The sequence below is a fragment of the Muntiacus reevesi genome, chromosome 3, assembly GCF_963930625.1.
Source record: "Muntiacus reevesi chromosome 3, mMunRee1.1, whole genome shotgun sequence".
Taxonomy (NCBI): Eukaryota; Metazoa; Chordata; class Mammalia; order Artiodactyla; family Cervidae; genus Muntiacus; species Muntiacus reevesi.
In genome coordinates this window covers 59011678-59033894 of record NC_089251.1, presented here as the reverse complement: position 1 = coordinate 59033894, position 22217 = coordinate 59011678, and the positions used below count along the sequence as shown (strand labels likewise).

Below are 22217 nucleotides of genomic sequence, written 5' to 3'. Positions count from 1 at the left end.
ACTTATGACAGTTTTATCAACAAGCATCGCACACGGTTAATGTGAAACATCTCAGTTTGATCTTGGCCTTCCCACCTCTTTTTCTCTCATTCCCTCTCTCCTTTCCTCGCCTCTGTCTCTAAATTGTGAATCGCATGGCTACTGACGTCTGTTGGGATGTTTATCTGTCTGTATGTCTCCTGCTGCTGGTCTCACAGCAACGAGGTGAGGTGAAGATTTAATAGGATCTTTGGGGGCTGTTTAGTCCCTAGGCATCTCTCATTATCTCCTCAGTCACGTCTGGTGACTAGAGAGGATGTGCAGGGACTCGAGAGAGCAGTAAGTGATATCCAAGCCCAGGGGTGATGCAGCTGAGACCTCTCCTCTGGGTCGCGCTCTGCCCACCCCACCCCACCACCTGTGGGCCCCACAGGAGCCCGTGCCAGCCGGGTCCCGGGGAGCAGAGTGGACATCCTAGGAGAACATATCAGTGGGATGGACGCTACTCTTAGAAGCAGTATGCAGGGCCGATGTCCTGGATGTTGGAGTGGGGGGGTGGGAGGTCCAGGCAAGGGAAGCTTCTTGTTCATTGCTTCTCCTCACGGTCCGCTGGTCAGGAGAGAGACTGATGGATGTTCAGGTGTTCAGACAGCCTGATGACTGTCTCTGTGCCCACATCTGCCGATGTTGTGATCGTCATTACGTGATTGTGCGTCTTCTCTAAGAAGTCTCCTGCCAGTGGTCCCAGGAGCGCACAGGCATGGTAGAGGCAGGCTGATCCATGCGGGGAGTGGAGAGGATGAAGGCCTGGCTCACGGCTTGCCATCACTGGTCCAGGCGGGGCTGCTCTCCTTCCCAGTCCCCTCCTCCACAGAGCCTGTGGTATTTAGCATGCATCTGTTGCTTTGTATGTGTTCTTGCAAAATGAATCTTTTTGGTTTGACTGTGTTTAATTCCTATAAACTATACTGAGTTATTCACTGCCTTTGCTTCCTCACATTTTCCCTCTAAGCACAGCATTTCAAAGACATCTTCTTGTTGCCACGTGTAAATCTGCTGCTTCCAGTTGATTGCTTTGTGATTGAGATGTGCGTCCACCACATTTTACTTATTCGCACCCTCAGCACAGGGAGGCTGGAGGGACAGGGACGTGAGCATCCCGTCCCATCGGGCCCTCGTTGTGGCATGTGGGATCTTTAGTTGTTGCAGCATGTGGGAGCTCCCCTGCATTGGGAGCATGGAGTCTCAGCCACTGGACCACCAGGAAAGTTACTATCATCTTTTTTTAAGTTATTCATTTATTTATGGCTAGGATGGGTCTTCATTGTTTCCTGCAGTCTTTCTCTTGTTGAGGCGAGCGGGGGCTTCTTTCTAATTGTGGTATGCAGGCTTTTCACTATAGTGGCTTCTCTTGTTGTAGAGAATGGGTTTTAGGGCGCTTGTGGTCAATAGTTGTGGCGCATGGGCTTAGCTGCCCCATGGTATGTGGAATCTTCCCAGACCAGAGATCGAACCTGTGTTGCCTGCATTGGCAGGTGGATTCTTAACCATTAGACCACCAGGGAAGTCCTGTTTTTATCATCTTTTGATGCCCTTCCCTCCCCAGCATGAATAAGGCACCCAATACACATTTTACCAAATGAATGGAGCTGGCATTTTTGAGGCAAAAGATTGAAAGAAATGTTTGAATTCAAAGAAAATTATAACAGAAGATAGAAAGAGGATATATAGGATATATAGAAGGAACAGAAGTGATACATGTGTATGAGGTCATATATTACATGTTGGTACCCTGACATCCACCTAAAGACTGAACTCTGCAGAGAGAGAAGGAAATGATGCATATAGATGCTGGATAACTGACATCACACTGGGTTCATCCAAAAGATGGGTCAGGAATTCAAGGCTGAAGAACGCCCAGGTCATCGTTTAAAGACCCTCGTGTTGGGTCATATGAGGCAGTGGTGGTTTTGGAAACAGATTTCTCTCCTGCTTCACATAGGCTGCCTCTTACAGTGCATGTGGAAGGACAGAGAGGTGTCAGCCATGTGTTTCTCATAGTCTTCATTAAACTTCTTGGTCTGCGCAACAGTGAACTGATTTTTCCAATCTCTGATGACTCCTGGCAAGAGTGGTGGACAGCACATTCAGAGACATTCTCAAAAATTTGAATTGCTTTGCGTGTAGGTAAACCCGTTCTTCTCAGCACTTAAGTTTCTGATGCAGACACTGGCCAGTGGTCCTCCTGACGCTGAGAGAGACTTGAGGCTACAGATGTGACTACTGCATCTCACAGGTGAGGCACCTGTGAATAGTCCTGTCCTGAGACACTCGGGCAGGGAGTAAACCCAGACCTGGTTGTCTAATGCTCCGTGTCGTGCCCTGCAGCCCTCTGACCCACCTGGTCCACCTGAACCCTGAGTTCATCTAACTTTCCACTTAAGGTAACTGCACCCAATTTCTTATCTTCTCCTCAGAGGTCAATGGAGGGCTGAAACCTCAAGCATCTTCTGTCCTCTGTATCTCAGAGGACATGTTCAGGCCCTGTTCCTAGTTGAACATAACCAAGGATTCCCCTTCCCAACTTGCATTGTCATTGTCTTAACATGTAGTTGAAACAAAGCAACAGAATCTGAAGGAATAGTAGAGTTGGTCAGCTCTATTTCATGCTTATGCAGTGGAGTATTCAAAAATTTAAAGTTTTAATAATGAAAACTGGCCAGAGATTCCATATAGAGCTATTCTCTTCTGATTTCTCTGTGTCATCTGCTTCATGAAGACTTTGAAGTCTGTGTAGTGTTATTTTCATGTGAAATGTAGATCTGCTTAATTTTCTAGGGGTAATAAATTATACAGTTGTGTAACTTATCAGTTGGCTTATAAGAAAATTAGATGACTGATATCAGCAAAAAATGGTGGAGTAGGAGATGAGTGTGTGTGTGTGTGTGTGTGTGTGTGTGTGTGTGTGTGTGTGTGTGTGTATGTTAGTTGCTCAGTCATGTCTGACTCTTTGTGACTTCATGGACTGCTAGGAGCCTGCTAGGCTCCTCTGTCTACAGGATTTCCCAGGCAAGAATACTGGAGTGGCTATCATTTCCTTCTCCAGGGGATCTTCCCAACCCAGGGATCAAACCCAGCTCTCCTGCATTGCAGGTGGATTCTTTACCATCTGAAGCAACAGGGAAGCCTGGAGTAGGAGATACAAGCCTTCATCTCTCACAAAGAACAACCAGCCATCCATGAAGAAAAATAGCCCTGGGAAGGCTTCAGAGTCTAATTAAGAACCTAAAGCTGCACTGTGGAGCCCAAACGAGGATAAGCTCACAGAGAGGATCACGTGCCTGTGCAAGGGAATATTATTCAGGCTTAATGAAGATGGAAATCCTGACGTGTGTGACAACATAGGTGACATTGGAGGACATTATGCTCAGTGAAACAGGCCAGATATAGAAAGACAAATGCTGCACAATCTCACTTATATGTGGAACCTAAGAAAATTGAACTCATAGTAACAGTAGAGTGGTGTTATTGGGGGTATGAGAACAGGGGAGATGTGACCAAAGGTGCAAACATTCATTTATGAGATGAATAAATTCTGGAGACTTACTCGACAATGTGGCGATTGTAATCAATAATTTATTGTATACTTGAAATTTGCTAAGAAAGTGGAGCTCAGTTGTTTTCACTCCCCCACCAAATAGGGTAACCATGATGGGTGTGTTGTATTATCAGCTTGGTTGTGGTGATTGTTTCTAAGTGTGTACATATGTCAAAACGTCACGCTGTGTACATTATACTCACTTTTTACTCGACTGCTGCTGCTGCTAAGTCACTTCAGTTCTGTCTAACTCTGTGTGACCCCACAGACGGCAGCCCACTAGGTTCCCCCATCCCTGGGATTCTCCAGGCAAGAACAATGGAGTGGGTTGCCATTTCCTTCTCCAATGCATGAAAGTGAAAAGTGAAAGTGAAGTTGCTCAGTCGTGTCTAACTCTTCGTGACCCCATGGACTGCAGCCTACCAGGCTCCTCCGTCCATGGGATTTTCCAGGCAAGAGTACTGGAGTGGGGTGCCATTGCCTTCTCCGTTTTACTTGACAATCATCCCTAAATGAAGCTGGGGGAAAAAATCTCCACAGCTAAGAAATAGACCTTCCAACATGTATAGTACTTGCTGTGCCTATAAATACATGGACAAATAGACAATATCTTTTTCCCAATAGAAAAAAGAACCAGGTTCATTAATGATCAAATTAGATAGAAAATGTCTCCTCTGAGCCTTAAGTTTTTGCTTATTTTATTAAGCAACATGTACTAGGAACTTTTTTTCCATTTTCCTAAAATAATTATAACCTCATGAAGTCTGTTAAGGAGGCGGCAATGTGGTTGCCTAGGGTGGGCTCTGGGCAGGCTCCGAGACCCACTGTGCCTCCGCAGTCATTCTTGGGTAAGTGATTTAACTAGAAGACCACCCTTCTAAGTCTGAAGGCCAGTGACCTTCGCACCGTCCTCCAAAATGTACTGGGAGGAGCGAGAGCTCCCTGGAGATTAGAGGCTTCACTTAAGAAAGAGTTTGGGTCACGTACGTGTTTGAAGCTCTGGGTTAAACAGAACTAAGCAAGCTCCTTCTCAGAAACTCACTTACACTCAGATGCTGCACAGTGGTGGGCTTCCCAGGTGGCACAGTGGTAAAGAGTCCACCTGCCAATGTAGGAGATGCTGAAGACACGGGTTCGATCCCTGGATCTGGAAGATCCCCTGGAGGAGGATATGACAACCCACTCCAGGACTCGGGCCTGGAAAATCCCATAAGAGAGGAGCCTGCCGGGCTACAGTCCGTGGGGCTGCAATAGTTGGATGTGACTGAGTAGGCACCATTCATGGATTCCCACTCCTCTCTGAGGGCGAAGCATGGGCTGTCTCAGAAAAAGACTTTGAGGAACTCACTTCAGAAGACACTTGCTGCAACTCCCGAGCCTGAAGGGTAGAAAACCACTGTGGATCAGAAAAGTTGTCTGTTGTCAGGGGGCAGATGGGGCAGGTAAACATCACCTTTTTTCGTGAATGGAGACAGTTGGTGATTCATTTTGGCATCATTTACATAGTTGGTCATGGGGTTATTTTTCATGATGACAAATGAAGTGTTATAGACATTTTTGTCTAAAACTTCTTTCAAGTTCTTCCCCAGGAATTCCATTACTTTCCTAATTTCACGTTTTGGGTCCTGTGGGGGAGAGCGGAAGAGAGGGGGTAGATATATATATTTTTTTATTCAAGGAAAAAATGCAAGCACGGTCAAACCTTAGAGAACTCAGCCCAGGTTCTTAAATGTTTTAAAACAGTTAAAGGCAGTGTTTTAAAACTTGTTAGTTTATGTTTAAAAGTAATTCTAGTAAGTTATGCTTATTAATATATGGAGATTTATGCATGTCAAATCACTAAACATGGCCACTGAAAGTGCAGTTATAGAGACTTTCCTGGTGGTCCAGTGGCTAACAGTCCACGTTCCCAACGCAGGGGGTCTGGGTTCGATCCCTGGTCAAGGAACTAGATCCCACGTGCTGCAAGTAAGAGTTGGCATGGCCCTGGGAAGTATCTCATCTGGGAAACTACGCTCACCCAGGAGCAGATAAGATGCTCTTTGGGAGGAGAGGGGTGTCACTTTTCCTTTGAGCACGTGTGGAGCCATGTGCCTGATGACCGGACTCAGGGCCTGATGAGGACACCTGTCTGCAGAGGGGCCTCATGAGAGCCTCAGACCCTCTGGGGAAGAGGCTGCAGGTGGGGTGGAAGTCACCCAGTAAGGGGGTCTCTGGGCCCCTGCAGGGCTCCCCTCTTCCCTGGCCACCCTGACTGGGGTCACATGTCTGTCCCGACCCTGCTGGCCCGTCTCTTCAGCCCTCAGTCAGGGACAGGGCGGGGGGCTGGGTTGGCGGAGGCTATGCTGACACCTGGGAAAGCTGAGAGTGAGGGTGGGTGGAGAGGGGTTGGACACCCAACCAAACAGGAGGATGGAAAGGAGCAGGGGGAGGAGGGGAGACTGGGTGTGACCACCCGAGGTCAGGGCAACACTGGCCATAGGTTTATGTTACCTGTAAACGTACAAAGCAGGCTTTGAACCAGGATCACACGTGCGAGAGATGCTACTAATGGGAAACTTGTATTTAAAATGATAAAGCTTTAATATCATAAGAAAGCAAACCAAAATAGCTCTATTCTTCCTCACTAGTTCTTTCCAACTGAGATCCTAATTCTTTCCATAGGAAATCAGAGTAGATAACAGGGAGGTAGTGATCCTGGAAGGAGCCTGGAGAGACAGAGTGGGATCTTCTGGCTGAAACGGGAGCTTCTGGGGGACATGGGTGGGTTGATCCAGGGAAGACGCAGGAGCCTCTTGCCAGGTCCAGGAAAGTTGGAGTCCGGGCTGCATTGAGAATATGGCAGCTGCAGGTGAGGTGGTGGAGAAGTGGAGCTGGCCTGCAAAATGCTTTGTATAGACAAACCTTTACACCTCACTTTTCTTCATGTCTCTCCTGGGTCTGTAACTGGAAGAAAAATGCCATGAAGTCAGGATGCAAGGACATTTCTTACTTGCAACATTTTTTCATAGAAAAGGTAGAGGATGGCGTGGCTGTCCTTCTTCCTCCATCAGCCCTTCACTTGGTCGTACCAGGACCCTCAGACCACTGAAAGGAAAACATGAGTTTGGGCTGTGAGAAGGTGGGAGGGAAGGTGAGTTGAGTCCTCAGAAGACGGCCAGAGCCACGGGCGGCCCTGCTCCAGAACAACTCCTCTGATGTGCGTTTACTGCAGTTCTTTCTTTCAGGAACTGGTGTGATTAGTCCCTCAGGCTCTGGAACCTGCTGGGTTTGGATCCCAGGTCTGACCCAGCTGTGTGACCTGGGCCAGTTACTTAACCTCTCTGAGTCTTGCTTTTTTTTAAACCTTCATCCCTAAAAGAGGGCTCTTAACAGTGCCTACCTCATAAGGCAGTGTTGGGGTAGGTTAATTTATTCTGGGTTTCCCAGGTAGCACTAGTGGTCAAGAGCCTACCTGTCAATGCAGGTTGATGTAGGAGACAAGGGTTCAATCCCTGGATCAGGAAGATCTCCTGGAGGAGGGCAGGGCAACCCATTCCAGTATTCTTGCTTGGGAAATCCCATGAACAGAGGAGCCTGGCAGGTTACAGTCCAAGGAGTCACAGAGTTGGACATGACTAATGTGACTTAGGACACACAATTTATTCCACAAGCCTGCTTCATCCTTAGCTGTTCCAGGTACTAGGAGACAGCAGTGGACACAACAGGCAGGGGTCCCTGCTTTGACTGTGCATCTCAGAGTGGACATAGGAGAGGGAGGTGTGGGCATGCAGCAGATGGTGACTCACATGAGAAAATAAACAGGGAGGAGAGGTAGGAGGTCGATGCTGGGTGAGACCCAGAAGAAAGAGGAGCGTGCTTCTGACCTCAGAGACCAGCAGGGTGCAGGTGGGGGCAGGAGCATGGCAGTCCGGGTGCAGCGAGAAGGCCGCGGGGGTGTGGACAGAGCGAGGGGGCTGAGGGCCAGGAGGGAGCATGATCAGGAGCCCGAGCCTGGGCTGTGAGGTTCCAGGGGGCTCTGGTTTTCACTCAGAGTGGGCTGGGTGGAGCTGGGGGCTTCAAGCAGAGGAGTGAGGTGGTCTGACTCCCCTTTTAACAGAATCCCCCCATTTCTGGGTTAAGAAGAGCCTTGTGTTGGTCAGGGCAGTCATTGAAAGGCTGGGCTCTTCACTGATCAGGGAAGATATGACAGGAGTAGGAATGGAGGGGGAAAGTGAGGGTCCTGGGAGTCTTCTGAAGGTGAGGTTGGCAGGTCTGTGACTGGGCTGATTGGGTGTGTGAGGAAGGACAGGCTCAGGACGGGCTTAGGAGTTGAGGCCAGAGCCTGCTGCAAGAAGCGGAGGCAGCAGGGGGTCAGGTTTGGGAGGAGAGAGGGGAGCTCGGGTTTGGACACATGGACTCCAAGATGTCAGCCCTGTGGCTGCATCTGTGCCCCAGAACAGGGGTGAGTTGTGGGGATGGGATATCCTGGGGGTGATGGGGAGAGTGCCCTGGGAAGAGCGTGGTAGTTATGGGCGGGGACAACAAGGACCATGGATTGATTGGGCAACACGTGGAGGGCATGTGGCCACATGCTGGGGTGAGTGGAAGTGAGGAGACACCCAGAGGTCAGCCTTCTGGGGCATCTGCAGTCAATAGAAAGAAGGAAGGGACAGGCACATGATGTGGGGGGTCCACAGGGTGCTTTCTAGTCCTGTGCTTTAAGGAGAATCAATGGCATGAATGGATGAGCTAAGGCATCTGAAAGTTGTTCTGGTTCTGCCAAGGGACCGGTGAGACCATAAGTACTCAATAGAAAGTGAAGTCGCTCAGTCGTGTCTGACTCTTTGTGACCCCATGGACTGTAGCCTACCACGCTCCTCCATCCATGGGATTTTCCAGGCAAGGGTACTGGAGTGAGTTGCCATTTCCTTCTCCAGAAAGTACTCAATAGGTTTATCAAAAAATGAAAGCAGACATTCATCTTCCCCTTGCTTCCATAATCTCATGCCTTCTGACAAAATCTGCCTTTCCTGGACTCCGTTTAGAGGTTGAGTTTTAGGAAGAAAGCCTGCACCAGTCTCTTTGATGGGAGTGTGACTGCCTAAGAACATGGCATCCCTCCCACCCCTGGGGGATTCTCTAAAGACTGAACAGGTTAATGCATGTGGAACACTTCCCATAGGCCTAGAGGTGGAACCTGCTCTGAATAGAGCTGGCCTTCTGTGATGCTTTGTTGGCCTCATCCTGTGGAGATGTCCCTGGAAGCAGAGCCTCTGACTGTGGGTGACAGTGGCCAGCACCATGCTGTACCTCTCAGGGGCATCGCCTGTATTCCTCCCCTCCAGACAATCAGAGCTCCTTCTATGTGTGAATGTTATTTCCCACAGACAGACAATTTTACAGGGACCCTTATCCTCTGCAGACACGAGTGGAGTCTGACTTACCTTTGTCAGCCAGGAAGCTTTCAAAGTACTCGTCCCAGGTCCCCAGGTCGGGGAGTCTTTTGTTCTTCCTTTGAAAATGATAGTAGGACACCTTGGTGTCCTTGGCATTCCTCGACCATAGATTATCTGGAGTGATGGGAAGAAATGAAGAAACAGTGTAAATAACAGAAGAATTGGGGGCACTCGGTGTGCATCCGTGTTCACAGCTACCAGATCTTCAAAGCCACGGACATACCTGCTCTCTTCTGCCCGTCATCCAGCCGCCCATATAATCTTGTTTTTGTTGGTCAGTCGCTCAGTCGTGTCTGACTCTGCGACCCTATGGACTGTAGCCCGACAGGTTTCTCTGTCCTTGGGATTCTCCAGGCAAGAATACTGGAGTGGGTTGCCCTGCCTCCTCTAGGGGATCTTCACAACCTAGGGATTGAACCCTTACCTCCTGCATCTCCTGCATTGCAGGTGGATTCTTTACTCACTGAGCCACCTGGGAAGCCCTCACATTAGGTGGCCAGAGTACAATCTTGTAAACATGCAAGTCTGATTGGGTTGCTGCCTGTACAAAACATTTCCATGTCCATGCGTTGTTGTCACGACTAAGTTAAACCATCTCACCAGGTGTGCGGGGCCCTGTGTGTGGGCCTCCCTTCTCCTCATGGCCATACCTGTCTTTTCCTGTGGGAGCACCTGTTTCCAGGTGCCTCTCACCCCTCTGGCCTTCCTTAGTTAGCATGTCCTGCCCCATTCAGCCCTCCCTCCCTTGAACGAGGTGGTCTGAACTGACGAACCTCAAGAGGACAGGCCTCTTGAAATAGTGCAAGGATTTGGTGTGGCCATGACTTTTGTCAGAAGCAGAGACACAACTTCCTTCTTGTTGTCACCAGGGCTTGGGAGTCACTACATGTTTAAAACCCTCTATTAACTGTTGGTTTATTTATAGTCTGCCTGGGGCCTACATTTATTCTTGCTTTGTGGACTTCTTTGTTTTGTTTCTCCCCATCTTCCTCCACTGCCATAAACTTTACTGGTCTGTGACTCTCAGAGTTGTCCCTGATCCAGGCCCTTCTTCCAAGTCAGAAAGTTGTGTGTCTCCACCAGAACGTCCTGCTGGCATTTCAGGTTCAAAGGCTCAAAATTCAATGTCTTCACCCAGACTCAGTCTTCCTCTCTTACACCATCTTTCTGTTCATGGCAGGGGTCCCCAGCCTCCAATCTAATGCCTGGTGAGCTAAAGTGGAGCTGATGCAAAAATAATAGAAATAGGAATTCCCTGGTGGTTCAGTGGTTAAGAATCTGCCTGCCAATGCAGGAGACATGGGTTCAGTCCCTGGTCCGGGAAGATCCCACATGCCACAAGGCAACTAAGCCCATGTGCTATAACGACTGAAGCCCATGCTCTCTAGAGCCCATGCTCTACAATGAGAGGTCACTGAAATGAGAAGCCCACACACTGCAACGAAGAGTAGCCCCTGCCTCCCGCCATTAGAGAAAGTCGGTGAACAACAGTGAAAACCCAGTATAGCCAAAAATAAATAAATAAAAATTTCAAAAGTTCTTATTAAAAAATAATAGAAATAAAATGCACAATAAATGGAATGCACTTGAATTGTCCTGAAACCACAACCCCTACCACGTCCATGGAAAAATTGCCTTTCACAAAATTGGTCCCTGGTGCTGAAAAGGCTGGGGACCGCTGGTTTACGGCACAAACACTAACCCCATTAAAACCACAGCCATGCTGGACGCTTCTTCCTGCACCTCTTCCAGAGCCAGCCCTGAGCAGCTCCCAAGGTTCTGTTCCTTCTGTCTGCCTGGAAGTCACCTCCTCTCTGCCCTGAACTGGTCCCATCACCTCCTCACTGACACCCAGCTTTCAGTCTTGCCCAGCTGCGTCACCCCACGCTGCTGTGGCCCCAGGGGAGCTTTCCAAAGTGAAATGGCATCACTTCTTTTGTTTAAATTCTTCAGTGGACCGAGGAGCCCATAGAATAAAATCCAGATGTGTGAGGCTGGCAATGAGCCTGGTTCCTGCCTGCCTCTCAGGCCACATTTCTGGTCTTGCAGGAATTTAGTGCCAGAGCCCTGGCTTCTGCTTCTTTGGTGAAAAGGACCCTCTTTCTCTCCATCACTCAGTGAATTCCTATTAGCTCCCCACAACCAGCCCCTCTGTCACCCTTGTGACACTTCACCCACTTCCTCCAGGTCAATGGTGTAATTATTCTTTATTTTTTTACCACCACCCTGGCCCAGGCCTGGCTCTGTCTGCACTAACAGTGTATTGACAGTGTCTTCAGTCTTTTTCCCTTTCCCTGGACTCTGGATCTTTGTGGGAAGGTCTTGGGTGGAGGGGTGGAGGCTCTGAAGGCCTGGAGAGCCAGGGGGTGTGAGATGGGGATCCATACCATCAGAGGGCCCAGAACCCCCATGCTATCCCCCCAGGAAAGGGAAGACTGGGGCTCAGCTTGGTACTGCTGGCCCATCTGGGACTCTGCCTGCAGGTCGGCATGCCTGGAGACCACGCGGGCATCAGTGGTCTCTTGGGCTCTGAGAGTCGAAACAAGTCCTTTGTGACCAACTCAGGATGTTTGTGAAAATCATCTGCATCCCAAAGGCCTCAACATGGAAAATAGTCTTGATGTTTGCAAAGTTATGACATAACCACCTGCTTTTTAATCAGGTCTTGGAAGGACTAGAACTTGCAGGCACCCTTTGATGCTTTAAAGAGGCGGTTTAGCTACAAGAGAAAAGGGGTGAGAGGGTGGTATTTACCCTTCCTTCCTCATGGCCTTCTGGTCCCTCGATGCCCACCACCTACAGCCATGGGCAGGCCAGCTGTGCAGATGCTCAGGCAGAACTTTGTGGCTGTGGGAGCCTTGGGGTGAGCGACATGGGTGGTGGGACCATCAGGATCGTGAGGTCAGGAGGACCTGGGTTCACACCCATCTCAGTCCCCTGTCCCATGGGTGTCATCAGACAGCTCATGTAACGTCTCCACCCATAGCATCTGAGGGACTGGGGGTGCCATGCTGTCCCGGCCCTCAGCAGGTGTGGGTGTGTACCCACCAGCCCACTTTCATCCTGAAGGGTGATGCACGGGGAAGACAATCTTGGCCCCCACCTGCCCTGGTGTTCCTGTAGACCCGCACGGGGGTGGCGCAGTAGGATACGCCCCATGTTCTCATATGCTGTCTGCCCTGACTTCATCTTACACCTCTGCTCCCAGAAGGACAGAGGCAGCAGCTGCACCGGAAGGTGCATCTTCAGAGTTCTTGGGGAAGGCATTGTATTTGCCTAGTCGACTCCTGAAAGAGTTTAATTTTTATGAATTGATTCTGTCCATTTTCTTCACTCATGGCTTCTGGGTTTTAGGTCATGGTCAGCCCTTTTTCATGCCTGAGTGTTGGAAACCACTTCTCCTGTTCTCCACTGGCGCTCAGCCCCCATGGTTCACTGTGGGTAAGAGTCTCTGACATGGGGCCTTCCCTGGGCTCTCACTTACTGTTGAGGACCACCCTTCTGCCCTTGCCCTGCCTCCTTTTCTCATCCCATCAGCCTTCAGTAATTACGGCAGAACCATCTGACCCCAAACCATTGCGTGCAGAGGAGGCCTCCTGATTACACGGTAGGATGGGATGACCTAGGATGGGCCTATGTTATGTTTTCAAATCACCCCACTAATAAAATGACAGTGAAGTTATTGAAGAGCCCACAGACATGTCTGCAGGAGGCCCTAAGATCAAACCTGAATAACTTAGTGTAGCTTAAAGCACTCTCAAAAATCTATCCCTGCTTATTGTTTGTTTTAATTAACCATACATTTCTAATTTATTTACTTAAAAAAATATCTATTTGACTGTGTCAGGTCTTAGTTGCGGCACTCGAGATCTTTAGTTGTGGCATGTGGGATCTAGTTTCCTGACTAGATTGAACCTGAGCACCCTGCATTGGGAGGGCGAAATCTTAGCCACTAGACCACCAGGGAAGTCCCTGTTCCCAGTAATTTTTAACCCTCATTTCTGCCCCTTTCCCACCCGAGCACCCTGGTGTGACACTGAACATTTTAGAAAAAAAGTGCATGTCAGGTTGGGTGAAAAAAGAAAAAAGAAATACAAGATAGGATGATTAATTTGTTAATCATTTTTCCAGAGGTGAGTCCCTGGTGCTTGTAACTTGGCGACACTTCATTTAATGGGGATGTTGTTCCCCTCTGTTGGGCATCCCGGCTGGGTCAGTGGTAAGGAATCTGCCTGTAATTCAGGAGACGCAAGCAGACCAGGGCTTGATCCCTGGGTTGGGAAGATCACCTGGAGGAAAACATGGCAACCCACTCCAGTATTCTTGCCTGGAGAACCCCATGGACAGAGGAGCCCGGTGGGTTGCAGTCCATGGGGTCACAAAGAGTCAGACATGTCTGAAACGACTGAGCACACACTTCATATACCATACTCACTGCGTTGAATTGAACCCCAAGGGGCCCCCCAACTTCAGAGCATCTGAACCAAGGTTGTCTGAGGATTTGCTGGGACTGAATGAATGCTCGAGCCCTGCTTCCTTTCCTGCCACACAGCAATGGCTGTTAAACATCCCACATCTTCGTATCTGACTGAATCTGCCTCCTGAGGGAGCAGGTCTGTGATGTGGACAGAAAGGAGATGGTTTCGGAGTGAGGCTGAGGACTTAGGGTGACGAGCAGCCTTAATTGGGGTTTGGGTCTTTATAGAAGCCGTGAACTTAAAATGAGGTCATTGTGGTGGTCCCTGATCTGGTGTGCCTGGTGTGCACGCTGTTTGGAGACAGGCGTGCATGCAGGGAGAACAACGCAGGTGGCTGTGAAGATGGCCATCCATCAACAAGCCAAGGAGGGGACCTGGGCAGAGCCTTCCCACAGTCCTTGGGGGAACCAGCTCTGGTGACCCTTGATCTCTGAGCATTGACCCCTCAGACCATGGGGTACACTTTTCTAAGTCCCTTGGGTCGTGATCCTGGTCACAGTGGCTGAAGCAGGTGAAACAGTCACAGTAGCTCCAAGCTCCTGCAGGAGATCTCCCTCCTTCTAAGTTAGGCCCCACCACTGGCTTCCTGTCAACCCCCCGGCTTCCTCCAGGGCCCTAGTCATGTGCTGTAATCAAGGACCTGAGTGAAGGTCTGTCCAGGGGCCCACATCCTGCTCCAGACTGGACCCCAAGTGCCAGCAGAATAGAGACCACAGGCATTGTGTCTGCATGCCCGAGGGTTGTCCCTGGTGTTTAGAACAGCCTTGATAAAGCAAAAAAGATTAGCATGAATGCTTTGACCTGAAGACTCTGCTTTTACTAGTTGCGTATTTTTTTTCTTAAAATATTTTTTTAAAATTATCAAATATGATAACACATATTTACAGGAGACTTAGAAAATACAAAACAAAGTTACATAGAATTCCACTATATATTACAATTGTTTGAGTAGATAAGACTTCCCTGGTGGCTCAGCTGGTAAAGAATCTACCTGCAATTCAGGAGACCTGGGTTTGATCTCTGGGTTGGGAAGATCCCCTGTAGAAGGGAAAGACGACCTACTCCAGTATTCTGGCCTGGAGAATTCCATGGACTGTGTAGTCCATGGGGTCGCAAAGAGTCGGACATGACTAAGCAACTTCCACTCAAGTAGATAAATTTTTAGCTGGAGTTTCAATATCAGACTCTCAGAAATTAATACAATGAATGTACAGAGAAGTAGAAGAATATAATAGACCTTAAAAGCATTATGAACCAATTCGATATAATTAAGATTTATACAGTTTTCACACAAGAGTAGGATACAAATTTAAGTTCCCATAGACTATAAACTAGGAGACACTGAAACACGTTCAGAGACCTAAGACCAGGTGCAGAAATTTCATGGTCTAAAAGTATTGAAATCATACAGAGTCTGTTCTGTTATCACTGTGGAATTATGTTAGAGATCAATATCAAAAGATATTTGAAATTAACCCACATATTTTCAAGTGAAGTGTGACATTTACCAAGAGAGATCTTTGACTAGTTACATATTTTTAATAAATTGATGGCTCTAGCTCTTTAAAATCTTTAACATTTCATAGACAAATGTCAGATCCTCTGCCCTCCTGTCTGGTTTACAGACAAGGGCCTCCCCCACCCCGCCACCACCACTGGCCTCTGTATTGTCCACTCAGAGCAGCACTTGCCCATGCCTGCTGTCCCTTGTCCACTGCATACCTACTTTGGGGTAGGATGTGATGACCAAGTCGTCAGGCCTGGCTGGGAGGCCCAGACTTCATCCCAGATCCTGCATGTGTCCTTCTGTAGGATAATCCCTTCGATCTGGATAACCTCCCCTGGGAGAAGCTGGGACCGTGCCGAGTCCCCCATCTTTCCCACCAGGTCCATCTCCATTCCCTCCCTCTGGATTTGCGCACCAGCAGCAGACTGTGAATAGTGAGTGAAGACAGCACCCACATGGGTATTCTATCCTCAGTGCCCTGGGCACAGGCCCCACTCACCCAAGGGCTTGGGTGTCAGGCAAATTGGAGAGAACATTTGCTTGGTTCAGTACCACCCCATGAAGTAGGATCAGAATCCTGAACCCTGTGTCAGACCAGGCTTTCCTTGCAGTGAGGCTCCCTGGGCCCTACCTGGACACTATCAGGAGGGAGGAAGGACCCTGGGGCAGCGTGTCAGGGGGCTGCCTGTGTTCATCATTTCCTGGACCTGTGGATGCCCATGGAGGTGGAGAGGCCAGTGATGTCACTGAAGGAACGTCTGGAACAGGTGTCTAGGCACCTGGAGGCATGACCCTGTGTCCTGGGGATGCAGAGAAACCCCCTCCCAGACTAAGTGGAGACAGACGTCAGGTCACCAGCTGGACAGGGGGATTCTACCCTGGCTTCTGAGGCCAAATGAATTCTCGAGGCTCTGGTATTGTCTGTGAATATGACAGATTGTCATATCTGAGGACTAGCACCAGATGGACTTCTGAAATTAATTTTTATTGTAGTATATGTGTGTTTGTGTGTGTGCTCAGTTGTGTCTGACTCTTTGCAACCTCATGGACTGTCACGCACTAGGCACCTCTGTCCACGGAGTATAGTTGCTTTAAACTGTTGTGTTACAAAGACAGAAATATAGATCAATGGAGCAGAATAGAAAGCCCAGAGATAAATCCATGTACCTATGGACACCTTATCTTAGACAAAGGAGGCAAGGATATACAATGGAAAAAAAGACAACGTCTTTAACAAGTGGTGCTGGGAAAACTGGTCAACCACCTGTAAAGGAATGAAACTAGAACACTTACTAACACCATACACAAAAATAAACTTAAAATGGATTAAAGATCTAAATATAAGACCAGAAACTATAAAACTCCTAGAGGAGAACATAGGCAAAACACTCTCCAACATAAATCACAGCAGGATCCTCTATGACCCAACTCCCAGAATATTGGAAATAAAAGCAAAAATAAACAAATGGGACCTAACGAAACTTAAAAGCTTTTGCACAACAAAGGAAACTATAAGCAAGGTGAAAAGACAACCTTCAGAATGGGAGAAAACAATAGCAAATGAAGCAACAGACAAAGAATGAATTTCAAAAATATACAAGCAACTCCTGCAGCTCAATTCCAGAAAAATAAATGACCCAACCAAAATATGGGCCAAAGAACTAAACAGACATTTCTCCAAAGAAGGCATACAGTTGGCTAACAAACACATGAAAAGATGCTCAACATCACTCATTATCAGAGAAGTGCAAATCAAAACCACAATGAGGTACCATTACATGCCAGTCAGGATGGCTGCTATCCAAAACTCTATAAGCGATAAATGCTGGAGAGAGTGTGGAGAAAAGGGAACCCTCTTACACTGTTGGTGGAAATGCAAACTAGTACAGCCGCTATGGAGAAGAGTGTGGAGATTTCTTAAAAAACTGGAAATAGAACTGCCATATGACCCAGCAATCCCACTTCTGGGCACACACACCAAGGAAACCAGATCTGAAAGAGACACATGCACCCCAATATTCATCGCAGCACTGTTCATAATAGCCAGATCTTGGAAGCAACCTAGATGCCCATCAGCAGACAAATGGATAAGGAAGCTATGGTACGTATACGCAATGGAGTATTACTCAGCTATTAAAAAGAATACATTTGAATCAGTTCTAATGAGATGGATGAAACTGGAGCCCATTATACAGAGTGAAGTAAGCCAGAAAGATAAACACCAATACAGTGTACTAACACATATATATGGAATTTAAAAAGATGGTAACAATATGCAAAACAGATGTATAGATGCAAAACGAGATGCAAAACTGAAAAAGAGACACAGATGTATAGAACAGACATTTGGACTCTGTGGGAGAAGGTGAGGGTGGGATGTTTTGAGAGAATAGCATTGAAACAAGTATACTATCAAGTGTAAAACATATCACCAGCCCAGGTTGGATGCATGAGACAAGTGCTCAGGGCTGGTGCACTGGGAAGACCCAGAGGGATGGGATGGGGAGAGAGGTGGGAGGGGGGATCAGGATGGGGAACATATGTAAATCCATGTCTGATTCATGTCAATGTATGGCAAAAGCCACTACAGTATTGTAAAGTAATTAGCCTCTAACTAATAAAAATAAATGAAAAAAAAATGCTGTGCTAGTTTCTGTTGTACAGCAAAGTGAATCAGCTATGCATGTATACATATATATCCACCCTTTTATGGATTTCTTTCCCATTTAGGTCACCACAGAGCATTGAATTCCTTTTGCTCCACAGTAGGTTCTCATTAGTTGTCTATTTTAGACACAGTATCAATAGTATATATATATCAATCCCGATCTCCCAATTCATCCCATTCCCACCTTTCCATCTTGGTGTCCATGTGTTTATTCCTTCCATCTGTGTCTCTATTTTCATTTTGCAAGTAAGTTCATCTATACCATTTTTATAGATTCCACATGTATTCATTAATATATGATATTTGTTTTTCTCTGACTTTACTCTGAATGACAATCACTAGGTCCCATCATGTCTCTACAAATGGCACTATTTCATCTCTTTTTATGACTGAGTAATATTCCTCTGTATATTCCTATCCACATCTTCTTTGTCTATTCTTCTGTTGATGGACATTTAGGTTGCTTCCATGTCCTGGCTATTGTAAATAGTGCTGCAATGAACATAGCTTTTGAATTACGGTTTTCATACATCCTTTTGAATTACAGTTTTCTCTGGGTATATGCCCAGGAGTGGGATTGCTGGGTCATATGATATTTCTATTTTTAGTTTTTTAAAGATATATCCATACTGTTCTCCATAGTGAATGTATCAATTTACATTCCCACCAACAGTATAGGAGGATTCCATTTTCTCCACACCCTTTCCAACATTTATTGTTTGTAAATTTTTTCTGATGATGGCTATTCTGGCTGGTGTAAGGTGATACCTCATTGTAGTTTTTATTTGCATCTCTAATAATTAGTGATACTGAGTGTCTTTTCATGTGCTTCTTGGCCATCTGTATGTCTTTGTAGAAAGGTCTGTTTGGGTCTTCTGATCATTTTTTGAGTTGTTTTTTTGATATTGACCTGCTTGAGCTATTGGTGTATTTTGTCAGTTGCTTTGTTTGCAAATAATTTCTCCCATTCTGAGGGCTGTCTTTTCATTTTGTTTATGGTTTCTTTTGCTGTGCAAAAGCATTTAAGTTTAATTATGTCCCATTTGCTTATTTTTGTTTTTATTTTCATTATTCTAGGCAGGGGGTTGGAAAAAGATCTTGTTGTGATTTATATCAAAGTGTGTCCTGCCTATATTTTCCTCTAAGAGTTTTGCAGTGTCCTTACAGATAGGCTTTTAAAAGTCAAGGCATAGTTAACAGACAGTAAGAAGCACAGAGCTTCAGTGAACAAACTGATGGATTCTCCCTCCTACACACGTCTTGTGACCTCCCCTAGATCAACATGCAGAGCATCTCCACCACCTGCCCTCCTTTCCATCCAAATCCTCACTGCCTGTTCTGACTTCTGTTCCCACGGGTGAGTGTCTCCCTGTAGGAACCTCTCCTTGGTTGCATCACACATTATCCTCAGTCCCTGGTTGCCCCCTGGACTCACCTTCCCCACCGCCACCTCTTTCTCTTTCCTACAGACTCTTCCTCATCCTCAATTACACACCGGATGCCCCTCCATTGGGAAAATATCTGCTCCCACTACCTAAGTGTTCTCCTACCTTATGGGTATGTCCTTGCATCTTTATTCTAGCTTCCAAGAAGGATGAGTGCTACAAGCAGTATAAAGCACAGAGGCAGATGACCTCTGCTTCTGAATTTTTAAAATTGGAGAAAACAAAGCAGTGAAGTCATATCGGGGCAGGAATTTTTATAATTCAAGGAGGATAATGCAAGTATTAGGCAGTGTTTGTCTGCACCAAAGACACACAGAACCTTGCAGGGTGTTGAACAAATAACCAGGGGGTTTTGAGCCAAGTAGAGCAACAACAGGTGGAGAAGAAACTGTTTTGTGTGGTGGTGGGTACTTGGAGGTAGTAATATTACATTGGTCTCAAAAAGCAAGAAGCAAATCATGTCTGAGACCCAAAGAGGCTGTAGAGCGAGTTGCATAATTCTTGCCTCTGGGACTGGAAGAACACTGTTTTTCTTGTACTTCCCCAGCCAGTGTGGTTCAGCTGGCTTGTCTAATCCCAAGGGTCCAGGAGCCCCAGTGCAGCTCCCACGGCCTGCAGAACATGTGAACGTGTTTTGTGGACATGTGTGCAGGGTCAAGTCCTCACAGCAGAGGGAGAGGATTCAAGTGGGCTTGCCTGTCTCTTTCATCACCGTTTTATGTGTTCGTGTTAGAACCCATACACATGGGTGGGCCTGGATGGACTCGCCTAAGAGCGAATACACAAAGGCTCCCTGGGCGGGGCTGGGGCCTTGTGTCTGGATGGGTCTGGCCGACTTTCCTGCCCTGAAGAGGAGACTCTGTTGAGGTGTGGGACCCTCCCTGTTCACAGAAGCTTCTAAGGGCTGACTCCATGTTCCAGGCCGGTGGGACCGGTGTCATCCTGTGGAGTGGTCTGCAGGGGAGGGGAGGGGAGGGTGAGCCAGGGGCGCGCGAGAGAAAACTCTCCTGTACCCTCCAGAGTTTGCAGGTGAGAGCAGGTCCTCGGAGTGCCCTCTGGCAGATCCGAGGAGACCGGGGATCAGGAAGCCCTATTCCTGGTTTGCACAAGCTCAGGATTTTTCTTATTTGTTCAGTAAATAGAAGTGTTGATTCCTGCAGGTGCATCCTGGGTCCTCTAACTGTAGGGATTTTCTCAGGCCACCTTTTTCTCCTAGCCATTAGATCCAAGAACTCTATCTGCTTCATTCCTTCCTTAAACTCGACTTTGCCCAAATTAACTCCTTGACCTCCTGGGTTCCCTAATCCAGAAGGTTTCCAAACCTCTCCCTTTGGGCTCACACAGGTTTCCGTGGTGGCTCACACGGTGAGATTACAATGCAGGAGATGTGGGTTTGACCCCTGGATCAGGAAGACCCCTTGGAGAAGGAAATGGCAACCCTTTCCAGTATTCTTGCCTGGGAAATCCCATGGACAGAGGAGCCTGGAGGGCTATAGTTCATGGGGTCTCAAAGAGTTGGTCATGACTGAGCGACTGACTCTGACTAACTGGCTACACAGAGGCTCCATCACGGCTGGTTGATTGTATCACTGACCGCTGGTGTCTGAACTCAGTTTCCAGCCATTCCTCCAGGGCAGGGCTCGAAGTTCTCACTCCTGATCACCCTTGTGTGGACTTTCCAAGAGTCAACACATTAATATAATAAAAGGCTCCTTTGCTGCTAGGAAACCCCCAGGGTTTTAGTAGCTCTATGCCAGGAACGAGATAAAGATCAAATATATGTATTTCTTATTATAAACCACAACATCACAGTAGCTATGATCATGGACCCCATTTTCCAGATGAGGAAGCTGAGGCAGAGAGTGAGGCAGTGAGCACAGGCAAGTGACTGGCAGAGTCAGCTCAGCCTTGAGCTGTGGCTCCAGGGCTTGTCCAGTGCATCAGGTCACCACTCCACCCCCACCCCCACTCCCTACTTGGTCCTGAAGACAAGCACAGGATGCCTTTCTGTTAACGGTTATATTACCGACAGAACCAGGGTCTGTTCATCTGCCTGCCAATCTGCTGACACCAGGTTGTGGTGAAGGAAAGTGCAGGGTTTATTGTAGGAGAACATCAAGCAAGGAGAACAGGAAGCTCATCCTCAATGCCCCGGCCCAGCCCTGCTCCCACCCCTCCACCCACAGAGCACATGCTGAAATGCTGGTCCACCTGTCGCCTTTTTTCTCAGAGGCTTGGGGGGTTCTCACAGCTCTTGGATTATGAAGAGCATCTTGGGCACTGCGGCCAAGACCTGTCTTCCTCTCACCGCCTCTGTGGCCCCCGAGTTCAGGCTCTTCCCTCGGTCCTGGAACAGGCGTAGCACCCCCTCCATCACGAGCCTCTCCCCATGTCCCCTCCCTTGGCTTGTCCTCTTCTCCTGGTCAAGGCCATCGCTGCAGCTTTTGGGGAGGCTAAACCCTCAGACCCAACCACAGTTGATGAACTCTGTGCTCTGAGAACCATGGCCACCTGTCTCTCACGTGTGAGGGTCCCCACTTTCCTGTCCTTGGTCTCACTTCCCACCCAGTGGCCTCTGGGAGGGGTCTTCCTCACCGCTGTGTCATCGGCATTCACGAAGCTGCTGTCCAGTTGTGAACCAATGAAGCATGGATGGAACTCTTTCTCAGATGAAATGTCTTCTTAAAATCACCCTTGCTGGCTGTTGACAAGTCCAGGCGTCCAGCCAGAGGGCATGCTATGGCCTCCTTATCTGGCTTGTTGCTTAATATACTCAACCCCTGGGACTGGCATTATTTCTACGTCTCTGCTCCTATGAGCTCTCCCTGGTGAGCTGTTGAGAACTGGTCCAAGTACAGACCTTGTGTTTTTACCTGCAAGTCTGCATTCTGTTAGGACTTTAGTTAGAATGTGCTCCAGTCAGCATGGGGTTTCCCTGGGGTTGTTGGGAGGGTGGATGTAGGGGTGACTTGCAGGTGTTTTAAAAACCTGCAGCCTGTCTAAGGGCTTTCCAGGTGGCTCAGTGGTAAAGAACTTGCCTGCCAATGCAGGAGACATAAGAGAAGTGGGTTCGATCCCTGGGTGGGGAAGAACTCCTGGAGGAG

At 47.9% G+C, this 22217-nt stretch overlaps 1 pseudogene; it reads right to left on the bottom strand.

The window, feature by feature from the left end:
• Nucleotides 1-1973: 1973 nt before the first annotated feature.
• On the bottom strand, nucleotides 1974-12282 carry LOC136163997 (sulfotransferase 1C4-like; annotated as a pseudogene).
• Between the last annotated feature and the right edge of the window lie 9935 nt (nucleotides 12283-22217).